This window comes from Pseudophryne corroboree, chromosome 2 (genome assembly GCF_028390025.1).
Source record: "Pseudophryne corroboree isolate aPseCor3 chromosome 2, aPseCor3.hap2, whole genome shotgun sequence".
In the NCBI taxonomy this organism is placed as follows: Eukaryota; Metazoa; Chordata; class Amphibia; order Anura; family Myobatrachidae; genus Pseudophryne; species Pseudophryne corroboree.
Genome location: NC_086445.1, coordinates 77,181,070 through 77,199,575, shown reverse-complemented (window position 1 = coordinate 77,199,575; position 18,506 = coordinate 77,181,070). Strand labels below are relative to the sequence as shown.

The window sequence follows — 18,506 nt, the reverse complement described above, 5'->3', positions numbered from 1 at the left end:
TGAAAATGAAAGTGTAAAAATTACAAATGTTAACCTGTGCAAGTCGCACCCCATGTTAAACTTCCCTCAGGATTACCAACAAGAAAGTGAGCCCAGAACGATGTCGGCACCTCTTCCAGAAGCCATCCTACAAGACATCCAGGTGGACGCGACCAAATTGGTAAAGGCAATAATCAAACCCCCTAACGGAGGGTCAGGTGAGGTCGTGTCCACAGGTACGTACAATGTTTTATATCACGCACAAACAAATGTACCCCATATTGTAAGACCAAAACAAGGTGATGTGATTGAGTTTAGTCCTGTCAGGGTGATCACAGTCCCCAATGGGAAGACTGATGATCAGGGAACCATTCCCGTCAAGGACAGTGCAATGCGCCATCCCTGGTCCCGGACAGAATTGAGATCAATCAGATCTGATTACCCAGATCCTAGGAAAGATCTAACTGTATGATCAAAGATTCACAGAAGGTATATCAACTCCCTAGACAACGACATAATCATGGTATCCAAGGAATCAGGTAGGTACAGGGAAAGCGGTTGATGGTGATGAGCATCCAAGCGTTTGAGGAGGCATCAAATCAGCCAAGACCCCAGTTCACTGACACTTGGAGAAAGCCAAGGATCTGTTACCATTGTAGAAGAGAAGGGCATTATGCCAACAACTGTAATAACCCACATAAAGTTAGACCCCCTAGACCAAGAAATGAGCAAAATTACAACACACACCATTATAATCAGGGATCATATAGGAAGAATTTTGGGCCACACCCATAATATATAGTCAGGAAAGGTGATCATTAGGACTGATGGTAAGCCTGAGGTAACGGTTAATAAAGTGGGAGGTCATTCACTGAAGACACCGGAATGACCAGGTGAAACGTTGTAAATGTATCTGTGAAATGTTTTTTTTTTTCTCTCTCTCTCTATCCCCATCTCTGACGATTATTGGTAAGAATTCAAACATTGCATATCCACTTGGTCCTTGCAGAAGTCTACCAAACCCCAGCATGACCTCCGCCACAATGTATTTCTGGCCAGATACAGACAGTGGAGTAATGCAGGTGCTGGTGGGGAGGGACTGCTCAAGGAGACCAGTAGACACATAGATATGACAGCCTAATAAGTCTGACAATGTTTTTCTAATGCTAACAATGTTTTCTTAATGTTGACAATGTTTAAAAATGTTTTGTTTCTCTTTTCTCATTGGTGGTTATTGTCGAGTTATGTAATGTATATATGCACATGAATTGTTCTCTATCTCTTTTGTTTTTTTGTTGTCTCTCTCTTCCCACTCATGTTTCCATGGTTTAAAGATGGTATGTCACCCCTCAGTTGGACCAATGGTAATGCCAGATTTTTTTTCTCCTTACAGAAAGATCGCCGGTTAGGAAGGAATATTGCATCACCAGAATGTTCGTTTGGAAGACTGAGAGACAGCACCTTTGAGAGGACAGCAGAACAAGAAGAACAACAAGACGAGAGAACTTATTATCGTAACAAGTTCTCTCCCCCTCAAACTGTTTTCTTATGCCCCCTTTACAAATTTCTTCTTTTCTCCTCCTGTAAGATGGACTTGCCCCAAGAGACTGTGATATGGATTTTCCCGTTAACCATGATGTTGACCAGAGCAGTCTGTTTCGGTGAGAGTACCAGCGAGGTCGAGAAAGGATCCAGAAAGGTCCTGATGACTGAGACGGAGGTGTAAATTTCCAATAGCAACCCAATCACCAAGCAAAGGCGAGTACCGGGCACGATCTAACAACCATGTTATTTGTAAACAATTGTGAAGGATTGTTAGTTCAAAAAGAAAATTGTATCTGTAGGCTCTGTGACAATCTGGTAGAGGATGGATGCATAAAGAAATGCCAATCCAGTTTTAATATCCATATGGACCGGCATCCATTGAGTGACTATCACTCTTTAGTGGGTAATGTGTTAAACAAAACAGATTGTTGGGTATGCTCTCAAGTACCTCAGGGTCATAGCAAATCAGGGCTAGTACCATTTCCTTTAACGTTAGGGGAGGTACTTGAGCTAAGTGGTGGGAGACCGGTGGACCGGAGGTTTAACATCTCCAGCCCTCCTAGTTTGAAGCTCCACCAATACCATGTGGATAGGTCCCTCTTATGTTTTAATATCTCCAATCCCCGTAAGCCGGGAAATTGGGAAGTGACATGGAGCAACCTTACCATGACCTTTTCACACAGAGCAGATAGAATGCCTACAGATACAGAGCTTGTACGCCACATAGCCAGTAGAGGAAAATCTTTCCGGTATCGATATACCTTAGGAAATAGGATTACTAGAGTTGGAGAGGTATCACCAGGATACTGTGCACATATCGTACAAACTGATACGTGCCTTAAACAGATGGAAGAATTAGGGTCAGGAGATTTCACCTGGAAGGTCTGTAACATGGTCATGTCCTTCTCCGTCCCATATGTTCTCCCCGATGACGCATATTTCATATGCGGGAGAAAGGCGTACAAGTGGCTTGCCCCAAACTCTGAAGGATTGTGTTATATTGGAAAAGTATTGCCTGAAGTGATGACTGTTACACATGACAAAATGAAGGACATACACCGTGGTGCCCAAGCTCCTTATACTCACACTCATTACGAGCACCGAGTTAAAAGACAACTGTCAGAAAGGTTAGAGCATCCGGCCTCTGATCTTATCCATGAATCCACCGGGATTCAGGTTCTGGTAGCGTTAGATTTCACTCGCACCGCTCGGGGAGTGATGAATTATAGGTACATTTCCGCACTCGCCAATTTGTTAGATAATATCACTGAAATGTATGATGACACGTTCAGATACACTGGAAGAGAACTTCAAGCTTATAAAACAGAACTAGTTCAGCATAGGATGGTTCTTAATTATCTTACAGCAGTAACAGGCGGATATTGTGTTACATTGGCAACACAGTACGGCATAAAGTGTTGCACGTATATCACAAATAGCACCGAGGATCCGGTAGAGGTCATAGACCAAAAGATGGACGATATTCTCCAATTGAAGTGGGAATTTCGTCGAAAACACAATCTCACCCTTGCTGCTGTAGGTAATGAGCTGACTGGTTGGGTGTCATGGTTGAACCCGCGAAATTGGTTCTCCGGTTTAGGAGACTGGGCTCAAGGAGTCATAATGGATGTTGGAAAGTTTCTACTATGTATCTTGGGTGTCGTTATATCGATTAGATTGATATTTAGATGCGGGCAGGCTTTAATGAGGTGCAAACAAAGTACAAAAGTGATGAGCCTGAGGAGTGAGGAAACTGTAATTAACCTGGATTTGATTTATGACCCAATGATAGAAACCATGATGTGATGAAAATGCGATTATAAGGTCCGTTTCTTTCACCTGTTTTTCTGCTTTTCCCCAAGATACAAAGACCCCCTTGGACGAGGAAGTTGACGAGACGCTATATAGACAACAGACAAGCACCAAAGATGAAGTTTTGACCACTTGAGAAATGGACATTTGATGAACTTTGCCATGGATCCCCAGTTTCCCTAGTATTTTAAACTCACGCTAGCCCAACATTTTTTGTAAATCTGATGGCACTGACAAAGCTATTTGCTCATGCCCAAAGAGCAATACAGCGCAAAGAAGACGACTCTCAACAGATACCGAACAAAACTTCAACAACAGATGTACATTTCCCTGACATAGAATATCATTGCATTTTCCATAAGTGTTCTTCATCTTCATCTCTACAACCCTCAGGTAATAACACACATAGTATAGGGAATACAGGCACAGATATCAGCAATCACATATTCCCCCATTCATGTATCATCAACTAAAATGTGCTCCCCATTTTGTTCAAAAAAAAATCCGAAAAGAGCTCGGTAAAGTTTGACAGCCCATCCACAGACCTGTACCACAGGATAAGAAGGAATTCAATTGTATACTTCGCAATACCTCGAAGCTTGATGTACAACACGTACGGCACGATGATACATGACCCCCCAAACATGGATTCATACACACATGCTTCTGCTATCTCACTAGGTCATACCCTCTTCACACCTTCTCCTCTCTCCTCCCTTACCCAACCATGGAAATGTATTAACCCCTGACATATATTTTTCTCTTTTTGAAATGTTTTAGGAAGTGGCAGTTATTGGTGACTGCCAAAGGGTGGACTGTCAAAGTCAAAAATATTACATAGAGAGACCATATAAACTGCACACATATAAGCCGCTATACTTGCAAATATGCGCAGCGAGCACAGCAAACACCAGACATCATGGAGATATAGAATTGGCTGATGAATTGATGTCATGAATACGTATCTTTTGAACCGAACCAGATAAACACATCATGTTTGGTATTGAAGCAAGCAGAATGAGGTGTGGGTTAGTTTGAGGCCTGTTGTGTTGTTGTGGGACATTGCAGCGGATAGATATGATTATATGTATAAAAGCTAAGATCATATTGTTAGAACAATGGATGCTCAAGACAACCTTTTACTAAGTTTTCAGGGCTGAACCTGATTAGCATATACAAAGAGAATAGTGACTCAATACAAAGGAGAAAGAAAGACCCCTCCCCCAGGTACTGGTCAAACAGGAAGGTAGTGGTCAGGTGTGGCCTCAGAGAACAGATGTAATGTAGCTACACTCACACACACACACACAGCTACCTGGCACCCAGCAGCATGGCGGCTAAATCCCCAGGACATCCTCCAAACTAAAGGCTAAGTATTGAACTTCACATGGCTAGATAAGGAAACAGACAGATTGCTTTCTGGTTTAAATAGGATATTGTAACTTGGTTGTGTGATTGTTGGGTGTTTGTGGATACTCTGTGAAGTCTGTGATGGATTGGAACAGTATACCATCTGTAGCATAGTATTTGTGGTATTTGTTTGCCTATGGAGATTTAAAATAGATTGTGCTGGTTAGTTATACTATATATCCTGTTAATCATAAATACCACCATGCAGTTACGTTTGTGTTAATTACATTGTGATCTGGTCTTGTGATGAATATGCTCTGGTTATTGAGATACTGAAGTTGTTTGGGATGTGAAATTATGAGATGGTTCTAGGAAGTTGGATTACATTGTGAAAGGTGATTTAGATGGTTTGGAATTGTAAAATCAGAACATATGCATTGTTTTGAGGCTTGGACATTTTGGAATAACATGGAGTCTTGTGTCTCCTGCTATGTGATTGTGGTGTAGTTGAGAGTGCCATGTGTTTGGACCTGCAAATCTAAAATGGCTGCTGCTGGATGTCTTCCCCTCCCCCTTTCAGCCATGTGGTGTGGTCTTTGGAATCAAGTGGAGGTTTCCCAAAATGGAGTCTAGCTTCTGTCCCATGATATAGGGACAGCCAGTATGAGTAAGCCCAAGTATTTCATCAGCATTGACTAACTGCGCAGCGATTGTTCCTCACATGTGTAAGCTTCTCTGCAATCATGTTGTCTTACTGTGAGCCATTTCTCTCATATCTCTCTCTCTCTCTCTCTCTCTCTCCCTTCTCTTTTCTCCCATATCTCCCCTTTGACTAGTATTGTATTGTATTGTATTAGATTGGTATTGTATTGTATTTCTAGTGTAGCTATTTTGGTTAGGAAGTATCTGTTATATTGTAGTGTATCATTTGTACTGTTATTCCCTTTTACAAGTATATTAGATATAATACAGTTAATAGGCTTTGGACCCTAAACCAGTATCTGTGTATTGTCTATAGTTTTAAGTGTTCACTTGAGCGTCGGTGACGCTCAAGCAGTTTTGTAGTTAGTCAGGTTACACAAGGTTGCACTTACACCCTGTATTCACATTAAGGTATTCTGTGTATTTCATTGATAAGGTTTAGACATAAAGGTATAGCGTTGTGAGCGTCTGCGCCGCTGGTGATCTCCTCGTGGTCTCGAGCGTCCGCTACGCCATAGCGAATCAGTACTCTAGTCATAGCCAACAACGTGCTGTCCTGTGATCTCTGGGCCGTGAGCGAACGTGACGCGTGAGCGTCTCGCCTACGGCTGAGCGATCGTTACGCAACCAGCGTACCCATACGGTACTTCTTAAGTAAACAGCGTACAGTGTTCTTAGACTTCATAAAGGGTTGTTTATACGACAAAGGAATTTAACATTGTCACTCTCAATGTGTAAAATGGGGACACCTGCCGTAATGTGTAAAATGGGGACTCTTGCCTGCCGTAGTGTGGGGATTTAATGTATCAAGGGCATTGCGGTGTGTGGCATAATATGGTGCAGGGGGCATTGCGGTGTGTGGCATAATATGGTGCAGGGGGCATTACTGTGTGGGGCTTAATATGGTAGAATTTTTTTTTTCCTGTGGTGGTCGTGATCTGTTGGAGCAGGGTCAAAAACTGGATTGTGAGGTAGTCTTTTCAGATGAGGCCACATCCATTTAGATGAGGCCACGCTCCCTTTACGGGTGCGCGCACAAGTTTTTTTTTAATCTAGGTGTGTGTGTGTGGGGGGGGGGGGCGCATTTTTTTTATGTCATGGGGGGGGCGCATTTTTAAATCTCGCACTGGGAGCCAAATTTGCTAGAAACAGCCCTGCATATGTTCCCTTATACTGCATAGGACTATGGGCCCAGACCATGCACTCTCTTACAGTTAGCCGGGCCTCTGTGGTGGTTGGCCACACCTCCACTATTGCCTGGCCACACCCTTATGCATGGGCCCCTACCACTGCATTACCCCAGTGGGCCCTTTTTGCCCCAGTCCGACACTGTATATTATAAATTGTCCTGATTTCTGTACAGATTTTTGTATGGGGAATGCTGTCAGGTATGGATTGTGGGCCTAACTCAGACTGGATTGCTGCAGCGATCGTAGTCTGAAGCCCTTTAGGGAATGCACCCTGGGAGGCCCAGTGAGATGCTAAAAGCATCTCAGGGCTGCGATCGCCTCTGACTGATTGACAGGCAGAGACGGTCGTGGGGCGGGATGGGGTATGCCGTTGGTGGGGCGCGGTCCGGACACGCCTGCGTTGTGGGGGCGGACCGCGGCGGCTGCGTGACTTCACACGCAGCTGCTGTGACCTGGGACGTGACGGCTGCGTGACGTCACACACAGCCGCTGTGCCCGGGATGCGGCGGGTAGCTGCCTGCCAACACAGCTAGGCTGCGCAGGCAGGGAGCTACTCGGCGGGGGCAAAAGCAACACTGCCGTGTGATGCTTTCGCACCCATGAGGGGAGGGGGGGCTCAACATGCGGGGCGGACTAGCCCTGTGCTGAGCGGCCCCCCGCTGTTTGAGTAACTGATCATAGATGTGCTAAATTTAGCACATCTACGATCAGATCTGAATCACCCCCCATGTACGGAAAATGGCAGGGGATGGGTCCATTGAAGTTTATCTTGGATATAGGCTGAGGGAGGGCACCACAGGAAAAGCAGCCTACGGTGTGATGTCACAACGCAAACGCGTCATTACGCAAGACCCCACTCCTGAGCGGAGTAGTAATGACGGGGAGGAGGGGGAGCACCAGGAATCAGCAGAAGCACCTGACTGGTGGACGGGAGGAGGAGGAGGAGAGGGGGAGATGCTGGCTGGCGAGCGCTGTATACACTAATGACACAACCACTACACAGCCCTGGCAACTGGCATTCAGCCCTGGCAAAAGGCATTACACAGCCCTGGCAACGATCATGACATCCGTCCCAGAGCATGAAACCCCTGGCAACCAGCATGGATCCCAGAGCATGAAACCCCTGGCAACCAGCATGGATCCCAGATTATGAAACCCCTGGAAACCAGCATGGATCCCAGTGCATGAGACCCCTGGCAACCAGAATGCATCCCTGAGCATGAAACTCCTGGCAACCAGCATGACACCCAGCGCGTGAGACCCCTGGCAACCAGAATGCATCCCTGAGCATGCAACCCCTGGCAACCAGCATGACACCCAGCGCGTGAAACCCTTGGCAATGAGTAGGTAATTTAAAAGTAATTAGAAGCTTTACTGTAGGGCAGAATGTATCAAGGGCACTGCGGTGTGTGGCATACTGTAATATGGTGCAGGGGGCATTACTGTGTAGGGCTTCTATGCTCCCATGCCACCGAGCATTTCTAGGCAAACACTGAAGATTATAGTCTGTAGTTACACGTCACAGCCAGGGCAGTGGGCATACACAGTACATCTGTCTGGGACCAGCTTATAAGGCAGTGCACCACCACTAGGTTGGGTATCGGTGCAGATGGTCTGTTGACCATTACGTTTGTGGCGGCCCCCTTTGTGTGTAATATTTTATCTGAATAAATGTAAACGATAGATAAATTTGTGGTTGCTGCATGCTATGTCAGTTACATGTTGTAAAGTGTAAATGATGCCGCATGAATAAATATTTACGCCACAGCGTAGGAGACATTTTCCATTGCATAGCTCTGTGGACCCTACAATTAATCAGACCAAAAAGTTAAGGGGGAAATTGTCTAGCCTTCAGGATGATGGAAGATATTTATATGTCCAGGTCTGGTATTCGCATACACTGTATATCACAATGAATGTACTGTATGTGCTCCAGTCATACACAGTATGGAAGTCTGGGGTTTTCTTTTGTATAATAATTTAAAACCTGATGACTGCAATAAGGTTCTGACCATTTTCATGTGTCGACCATATGTCCATGTCGGCCATGTCAATGGTCGACCGTCCAAACGGATACTCTGCCATAACATGTAACAGTAATACCAGTGATTTTACCTGTCTTTGTCTACATTGTGAGATAAATAAAACATCTCTCCTTGATTTCTGATTTTCTTCCCTAATCATCTCTCAGAAGCAGGTTTTTATATTTGGCCCCCATTTATCAAGCCTTGGAGAGTGATAAATAGGAGGGTGATAAAGTAGCAGACAATCAGCTCCTAACTGTCATGTCACATGCTGTGTTTGAAAAATGACAGGAGCTGATTGGCTGGTACTTTATCACCCTCCTATTTATCACTCTCCAAGGCTTGATAAATCTGGGTCAAAGTTAGAAGGACACTCTATACAATGTCTACAAACGTATAACTGGCCGATTTAAATCCTGCAAATGCCTAGTAATCCTATAATTGTGGGAATTCCAGTGTAGACAAAGAGCTTTAAAATAAGAAAAATGTTATTTGTCCAGCACACCACAGTAATTAATAGAACCGAGTGAGAGCGCAGCAACGAGATTATGATGGTAAAACATCTCATTAACAACAAATGTTTATATCACAGTTATATAGTCACTTAGGCTAGCAATGCATAAAGATGGGAATGATAATATATGACATTACTGAGCATTAGAACGTACACACGGAGGAAAACTGCAGTGTTGTGAATTGCTTTACTCCAACAAGCCAATCATGACAATTCTCCATAGATACTGTAACAGCAGCAGCTGTAACACCCCCTTCCTACTCCCCCTATTCTGCCGCCTCCTGCCCAGTTCAGTTTGTGAGATCCTGTCAGAGCCGGCCCTAGCCAATTTGATGCCCTAGGCAAAATTTTGTCTGGTGCCCCCTAGCTCCGCTGCTAGTTCTGCATCTGTACCTGCAACGCTCAGGTAGTGGGGCCCACCGGGGGGTTACCCTGTGGGCCAGTTCAACTCTGCACAATGCCACACAGTAATGCCCATAATACATATAATTCCACACAGTAAAGGAACCTTACACATATGCCCCACATTAGTAATGCCCATAATACACATAATGCCACACAGTAATGCACCTTACACATATGCCCCACATTAGTAATGCCCATAATACACATATACTGCCACACTTGCTGGTTATACAAAAAGATCAGTATCAAACATGTAGAAACTGTCCATTCTCTTCACTATTCAGTGTGTTTGCTGGTGTCTGTTACTGCATGCCCTTTACTTTATACTGTGGGAGCTAAATGCTCTGCCCTCCAGTCTGATGTGTCCGAAAGTCACGCTGCACTGATGTTTCATGTAGAAATAGCACAACGCAACTTACTGACCACGTTACAGTGCTAGATGGCAGGGGAATTTTACGGTATGGACTGACTAGGAAATAAAGCGTGGGGAGAACACTGCCCATGTTATGTCCCTGCAGACACCTGGGGTTTGCACAGGGATAAGGGACACACAGAGGATGGCAGGGTCCCCCTCCCCCATGTGCACAAGCAGTATAGGTGATGTCAGGTTTCTGTGAAGCAGTCTTCCAAAATACACATGTGTTATCATAAGAAGCTATCCAGTAATAACCTTATATAGTCAGTGAAAATGTCACAGGTCCAGGAATTGCATTTACTTGGCTTCTGCTGTCTGTCTGATCTCTCACAAGTCAGGGGCATTCAAGCATGTCAGAGGAAGTTTAAGGCACAGTGTGCATTTTTTTTGACAAATGTAAACAGCAGTGTATACAAGTACTGATTGAATACATTTGGAAAGTAACAGTTAGTTTGCGGACTGTCCCTCTCAGCATGAGATACTGCAGGGACATGCTTGGATGCCCCTAGACATGCTTGAATGCCCTAGGCAAATGCCTAGCCTGCCTATAGCTAAGGCCGGTTTTGGATCCTGTAGATTGCATATACCAGTTGTCTCCAACCTTAATTGGGGTGTGAGCTACTTTCAGAAAATAAAACCTCTGAAGGAGCTCCCCCCTCCCCCCAATGCGTGTGCGTTCCTGAAAAAGTGGGTGTGGCCTCACAACTACAAGTAATGCCCCCCTGCATAGTGCCAGATACACAAATAATGCCCCTCAGCAGTGCCAGAAACACAAATAATGCCCCTCAGCAGTGCCAGATACACAAATAATTCCCCCAGCAGTGCCAGATACACAAATAATGCCCCCCAGCAGTGCCAGATACAATGCCCCACCAGTGCCAAATACAATTCCCCCCGCAGTGCCATTTAAAATGCCCCCCGCAGCGCCAGATAAAGTGCCCCCTCCCCCGCAGTGTCCGATACAGTGCCCCACACAGTGCTAACCCTTGCTGGCTTCTTCTACTGCCGCCGGTGCTGCTCCTCCTGTATGAGGGACGGAAGGGGAGGAGAGCGCAGTGTGCGCCTCTCCTGTGAAGTCCGGAGAGCGGCTGCGGTGAGGGTGACAGAGTCTCCAGCGGCAGCGGGCATTTAAAATATGCTACCGGTAAGTGAGCCAATCAAAACTCACGGCTCGGCAGCCAATCTGGTGCCGCCACTGCCAGTCCACAAGCTCTGATTGGCTGATGGCCGGCACCATATTAAAAATGAAGGGAGGAGGAGTGCCAGTGACTGCCCAAGCCCGTGCGCTCTGTGAGCTACCGAAAATACTACAGCGAGCTACGGGTTGGAGATCACTGGCATATACAGTTACTTGTAAATTCTATTTTCATACACAGTGTAACTTTTATACAATAGATGCATCAAAAATTGATCATTTCAGTGGCAAACGCAGGATTTCTAGAGGTGGGTTTCCAAATGCAATCTACAATCTCCCACTCTGCGGAACATTGAAGCAAGTGCGGGAGTCTGAGGGAGCACCAGAAGAATCTAGTAACGACCCTGGACATTAATTTAAACATTGGTCTATGTATGCAATGGATACTGTATGGAATACAGTATTAATATTTAATACTATAGATGGTCTACAGTATAGGCTGTATCAAATATTTAAATAAGATAAATAAGATAAGTGGTCAGGAAAAGTTAAACATACTGTAATAAATAAATTAATAAATTAATAATTAGCAAACATAATAGAACCAGTACTGCACTTTCTAAGAACACATTCTCCCACCTCATGGTAAGGCTCCTGCTTCCTGGCAGCTGCTCTCTGGTCCAGTGCACTGAGTGAGTCAGATCCACCTAACACTGAAAAACTTGGTAGAAGAAGCTGCTGCCACTGGGCTCTGCTCTGTCCCTTAAACTGCATGATGTGGTAGCAGTTCTGGTAATTGTATTATATACCATTGCAATTGTTGTCATAAGGGAGGGGGGTTTCCAGGCAACTGGACCCCCCCCCCCCCCCCCATTTGCCTATGCATTTTTGGGCCAAATCCCTGCTTTCTATATATATATATATATATATATATATATATATATATCACTCCAAAATCAGGTGGCACTCACGGGTCTTCACATCAATGGAACAGATAATAGATCAGGTAGATCAACGTTTCGATTTATTATAAAATCGTCATCAGGATCAGATAAATATAAAGACAAGATAAACAAATTTATAGCTCACCCAAAGTAATATCCCCGCCTCCTCACCATGCCGCCGGGCTCCGAGTGCCCAGCGTCTTCCGGTGACGTCACCGCCGCCGGCGTCCGTCCGTACGTCACCACGTCAGCCCGGCTTCCCGTTGCCCGGCAACACAGGTGGGCGGGCTAATGTCAGTGCTCCCTTCACCAATGAAGGCCCTCCGCCACTCCTCCTAAACCTGGTAGCGAACCCGGAGCGCCCAGCGCCAGATGACCATCACCCCGCCTCCATGTGATCAGCTCCGTTAGGCGTCCCGTTGCCCGGCAACCAGGGGGGAGCAAACAATGCGGAAGCCCGTACATCAACTAAAAACAATGTAACCACAGGGAAAATTGACACAGAGCAATATAATCAATCCTGTCTAGTCAGGACTATTTCTAAAATATAGGACACCAAACAGACTGATTCTATATTGGTAATATAAACAACAACACTACACTGAAGCAGCAGATTTGCAAACACCCAGAGTTCACAGGCTGATCAACGGAGTATTTCAAAGGAAGCAATTAAGGCCTAATGATTCATTAAGGCCACGAGGGGCCACAGTATCTAAGCGATGTATCCATTTAGCTTCCCTCTGTAACAGAGCCCGATCCCTGTCACCTCCTCTAATGTTTTTAGGGACCTGATCGATGATTTTATACCGCAATGTAGCCAACCCATGTTTAAAAATCCTAAAATGGCGTGCCACTGGTTGTTCTTGGGGCACCACCAGGCCTTCCACCGCTTTACGTATCGAGGACCTATGCATGTTCATGCGTTCCTTAAACTGTCTCATGGTCTTCCCTATGTAGAGAAGACCACATGGGCAGCGAATGAAATATATGACATGCGTACTAGAACATGTCAAAACCTGGCGAATGGAAAAACGCTTCCCCGTATGTGGATGGGAAAACGAATCCCCACTTTCCAGGAAACTGCAAGTGGTGCAACCAGTACACCGGTAGCACCCAGGACGGCGACTCAAAAAGTGCATAGAAGAAGGAATTTTAGTAAACCCTGAAATATCATTTTTCACAAGCCAGTCTTTTAAATTCTTATTCCGTGAGTAACTGGGCATGACCTCGGTCTCGTGAAAGACCTTCAAGTCAGGGTCACTTTTCACTAAAGGCCACAACCTTTTTATATGCCTTACAGTATCAGCACTTTGGTTGTGAAATTTCTGTACAAACGGAATTTTTTTTAATTAACTTAGAATTCTTAGTAGTAGATTCCAGGGCCTGTTCTCTAGGGATGGCCAATACCTTCTGTTTGATGCGTATTAATTCATCAAAATTATACCCTCTGGCCACAAACTGACGAATCATTACATCTATATCCCTTTCAGTAGTCATCAAATTATCCGAAATTCTATGCACCCTGAGAAACTGTGAAAATGGAAGACCTTTTCTCGTACTAATGGGATGTTGACTAGAAAAATGTAAAACATTATTCCTATCAGTGGGTTTTTTGAATAATGAGGTATGGAGACCATCTGGATCCAACTGGATGGACACATCCAGATAATTCACCTGTTTATTGCTAATAGTATAGGTGAATTTAATAAATTAATTGTTGTTATTGGCCTTAGATATAATATCATGAAACTCAACCTCACTACCAGACCATATGATCAACAGGTCATCAATATACCTCAAAAATAACAAAATTTTAGAAGAAATACTTTGATCTGCAAAAAAAATTTCACGTTCGACATCAAACATATAACAATTAGCGAATGCCGGGGCCACACAGGACCCCATGGCACAGCCTTGCAATTGTATATACCAACGGTTATCAAATAAAAAGTAATTCCTCCTAAGAGTCAACCCTAGCAATTGTATGAAAAATGCAACATCAGGGCCCTGATACGCTGAACTCTGGGAGAGCAATCTTTCTGCTGCCTGTAAACCACCATCATGCGGAATACTTGTGTACAAATTCACGACATCTACAGTACAGAGAAAACAACTAGGTAAGGGATTCGGCAAGGTTTGCAACCTGTGGAGTAAAACAGTAGTATCTTTCAAATATGTGTTCTGCACTTGAATGACAGGTTGGAAGAACGTGTCCAGATACTTAGATACTTTATAATAAATAGAATCCCTGGCGGCAATAATCGGCCGACCAGGGGGCCGTAAAGGATGCTTACTATCCAGCATGCTTACTCTACGACAGGTGTGCCTGTTCCAAAATCTGTACAGGCCCACTCTACTAGGTCAGTGGGTTCTTCCGGGCGGTTGCCCGGGGTGTCTCGGCTTTACAGCTCTGCCTAGCAGCTACTTGGTCGGGTTCGAACACGTTTGCAAAGTTCTACAAGTTCGATACCTTGGCTGCTGAGGACCTTCAGTTTGGTCAATCGGTTCTGCAGGAACCTCAGCACTCTCCCACCCGGTTTGGGAGCTTTGGTACATCCCCATGGTACTAATGTGGACCCCAGTATCCTCTAGGACGTAACAGAAAATAGGATTTTATTTACCTACCAGTAAATCCTTTTCTCGTAGTCCGTAGAGGATACTGGGCATCCGCCCAGTGCTTCGTGTTTCCTGCACCGTTACTTGGTTAAGTATTGTTGTTGGTTCAGCTGTTGCTGTTCCTGTTCAAGTTGGGTTAGCATGGCTTTCCTCTTGGTTTGTGTGTGCTGGTTCGAATCTCACCTCTGTCCTTTAAATCCTTCTCTCAAGGTATGTCTGTCCCCTCGGGCACAATTTCTAGACTGAGTCTGGTAGGAGGGGCATAGAGGGAGGAGCCAGCACACACTCTTAATCTCTTAAAGTGCCCAAGGCTCCTAGTGGACCCGTCTATGGGGGTCATTCCGAGTTGATCGCATGTAGCAACTTTTTGCTGCTCGTGCGATCAACCTGACGCCGCCTATGGGGGAGTGTATTTTAGCATAGCAGGGCTGCGAACGCTTGTGCAGCCCTGCTATGCTATAAAAGTTTCATGTAAAACAAGGCCAGCCCTAGACCTACTTACCATTTGCGACGGATCCAGCGATGCAGGTCCCGGATTTGACGTCAGACATCCACCCTCAAAACGCCTGGACACGCCTGCGTTCGCTGGACCACTCCCGGAAAACGGTCAGTTAACGCCCCGACATGCCTTCCTCCTGTCAATCTTCTTGCGTTCACCACTGCGACCGCTTTCTTCGTTCCCAGCGTCGCTCAATGCGCAAGCCGCACATGCGCAGTTCTGACCCGATCGCACCGCTGCGAAGAAGTGCAACAGCGTGCGATTGGGTCGGAATTACCCCCTATACCCCATGGCACTAATGTGGACCCCAGTATCCTCTACGGACTACGAGAAAAGGATTTACCGGTAGGTAATTAAAATCCTTTTTTTTTTATCAATGAAACTGTTCAACACATGTGATGCTAATCATATATAAAAGGGAAGTCCAGGTAGAGAGCATTTTGTCCCTCCTGGAATGGGTCATGATGAGAAGTATGCACAATCTAATATACACCCTCCCCCCCCCCCCCCCCCCTCACACACACACCTGGGCCCCCCTGTCCTAAGTGCCCCAGCCCCCCAAAGGCTTAATCCAGCCCAGGTTTATCTTTATAGCTCTTTGCTCTTTAAGGGGGAGATGTATGAACACTTGAAGAGAGAAGAAGTGGAGAAGATGCCCAAAGCAACCAATCAGTTTGTAACTGTCATTTATCTAGCACATGTTTTGCAATGACAGTTAGGAGCTGATTGGTTGCTTTGAGCAACAGCTCTACTCAGGGGCGGATTGGGAACAAAAAGCGGCCCTGGAAAAACTTTGTACTAGTGGCCCCACTTGGGCAGCACCAGAGGTGTATGGTCTAGCCATGGGCCATGGTAGCAGCACCCTCCACCCCAAGACTTTCCAGATAGTGGGGATGTCCAGCATCAAGGGGAAGTTAAAAGGAAATACAATTAAATATTATGAACACATTATATGATACACCTTTAGAATTTAGGAAACTATATAATTCTTTAGAAATATATATTTTCTTGCTTATTACACCAACCGTATACCAATCACTATTCACTCAGTCTTATATGTCAGCCAAGCAGGCAGACAGAGCATACACTAGATCATCTGCAATCACAGGCTAAGTGGCAAAGTCATTTTCATATATGCAAATTGATTGGCATCTTATTCATTATGTCTATAAATAGGACCACATGTCCTCAAACAAAACAGGCCCCGCGGGTGCGTCGGCCCACCGGGAATCTTCCCTGTAGACCCTATGGCCAATCCGCCTCTGGCTCTACTTTATCTCTCTCCAAGGCTTGATACAGTACATCTTAAGAACTTAAGATACATTTTGAGAAAATTCCTATTGATGTTTTGCTGATTTTTACATTTTCAATATGTAAAATTGTATATACTGTAGTAAATAATTAGGCGTTTTGCTTAGGCAGCAAGAACAGCTCGGAAGAGGTAGATATTTGCAAGGTTTAGGCAGGGAAGGCTGTACCATTAGGCAGCGCTAGACAGCTGCTTAGGGTGCCTGGACCTCTTGGGTGCAGTCGGCTGGCTGAGGAACTTACAACACGCTGCCTTCGCACTTTCACCTCTGGCTGAAAGTGCAACTGGTTGGTGGTGATGGTGGTGGGAGAGTAGGTACAAGTTTTGCCTAGGGGGTAAGAGATAAACGGGGTCATTCCGAGTTGATCGCTCGCTAGCAGTTTTTAGCAGCCGTGCAAATGCATTGTCGCCACCCACTGGGGAGTGTATTTTCGCTTTGCAGGAGTGCGAACGCTTGTGCAGCAGAGCGCCTGCAAAATCTTTTTGTGCAAAACAAGACCAGCCCTGTAGTTGCTCTTTGTGTGCGTTGATTCTAATGACGGAGGGACGGCTTTGTTTTGACGTCACACACCCGCCCAGCGAACGCCCAGCCACGCCTGCGTTTTTCTAAGCACTCCCTGAAAACGATCAGTTGACACCCAGAAACGCCCACTTCATGTCAATCTTCCTGCGTTCGGACGTGCGACTGGAATGTTCGTTACACTCTGTGCAAACCCACAATGCTCATTGTACCCGTACGACGCGCCTGCACATTGCGGTGCATACGCTGTGAACAACGGCAGCTAGCGATCAACTCGGAATGACCCCCCAAGTCCACAAAGGGTCTATATTTTTTACTTTCTTCTTATTGTTCTTTCTTTATCTCTGTATGTTAAACGTGCTCATCGGCAAACCATGAACGATGCATGCTCCCGTGGGTCGTTATCGACCCCCTCTGTCGACTGTACTTGCAGCTCAATTTGGTCTTATCGTCCAAAGCTGCATGTACGGGCCGGTGGCGGCGTGGCGGCACTGAACAATATCGTTAGCAATATCGTTCAGTGTGTACGCATTATAACGGCCGCCCGAGAGGGTAGGGAAAACACTAGGCGATATCGCTCATGAAACGTATCGCCTAGTGTGTAGGCACCTAGAAAATAAGAGTAATAATTTATTTAAAATATTTATTATCTGTAGTAGAAAACAAACTTGTTACCCTGTCATTATCCATTTAAAAAAAAATAATATAAAAACTAAACAAAATACAAATGATAATGACCTACCTGGCAAATGAACAAAGATGAATTAAGGTGCAGTGACTGGATTAGGTTAGTGGAGTGGAATCGGAGACCAGTGGCGGCTCTGGTGCTAGTCTCAGGCCAGCACGGAACACCAAGTGACCAGGTGAAAGCAAACACTGACCTTCCCGAAAAGAATTTGGGAGGACTCTGAACTGCTCTCTGGGCTGCAGATATTACAAATAAGCAGTTATTGATTTTCCCTGTTCTCCTGCTGAGTGTACCGGCTTCTCACTAACCAGCAGCGCTGATGTCATGTTTAATGAATAATTAGGAGGAATTAAAACAGTGCACCATGGGGGTTATTCAGAGTTGATCGCAGCAGCAAATTTGTTAGCAGTTGGGCAAAACCATGTGCACTGCAGGGGGGGAGAGATATAACATGTGCAGAGAGAGTTAGATTTGGGTGGTGTTTGTTCAAACTTAAATCTATATTGCAGTGTAAAAATAAAGCAGCCAGTATTTACCCTGCACGGAAACAATATATATAACCCACTTAAATCTAACTCTCTCTGCGAATGTTATATCTGCCCCCCCCCCCCCCTGCAGTGCACATGGTTTTGGCCAACTGCTAACAAATTTGCTGCTGTGATCAACTCTGAATTACCCCCCATATGCTATCACAGAACTGTATGTGGCCATACAAGGTGCCTAATTCAGTCCTGATTAGTGCTGTGCAGTGCATCCCGCCCGCCGGGAAATACTATGTATTCAGGACTGAAACAAATAACTGAATTCTATGGAAGCAGTTGGGGTTTGTGAATCCAAATGGTACTGAGCCTGATTTGGA

At 45.2% G+C, this 18,506-nt stretch overlaps 1 protein-coding gene across 2 annotated transcripts in view; it reads right to left on the bottom strand.

The window, feature by feature from the left end:
- The window catches only part of LOC134999715 (transmembrane 4 L6 family member 1-like), a 55,858-nt gene extending 37,949 nt beyond the window's left edge, over positions 1-17,909 (bottom strand). The window contains exon 1 of one of the 2 annotated variants that reach the window (XM_063951444.1): positions 17,702-17,909. The gene's annotated coding sequence lies outside the window, so the exon portion shown is untranslated. The remainder of the gene's footprint in view (positions 1-17,701) is intronic. The other variant, XM_063951445.1, reaches the window with a different exon arrangement.
- Positions 17,910-18,506: the final 597 nt, after the last annotated feature.